Below are 282 nucleotides of genomic sequence, written 5' to 3' on the forward strand. Positions count from 1 at the left end.
AAAAAAAAAAAAAAAAACCTTTTTGTTCCTTTTGTATATATTTTGCTAATCCAATATGATCTCGGCTGGCATATGTTTGATTCTTGCCTTGAATAACGGAGTTCTAATCTTGCTTTCGCCGAAATCGGGTATTCTCTTTCCTTTTTCTCTACTCAGCATGATCCTCTTCATATGTTGTATTATAATATTGTTCATATTTTGAAACATTGAGGACAATGTTTAGTTTAGGTTTGGGGGTGAAAAGTAGATACTTTGATAATATGCCATAATTGAAAAAAAAAA

The sequence above is a fragment of the Papaver somniferum genome, chromosome 7 (genome assembly GCF_003573695.1).
Source record: "Papaver somniferum cultivar HN1 chromosome 7, ASM357369v1, whole genome shotgun sequence".
Taxonomy (NCBI): domain Eukaryota; kingdom Viridiplantae; phylum Streptophyta; class Magnoliopsida; order Ranunculales; family Papaveraceae; genus Papaver; species Papaver somniferum.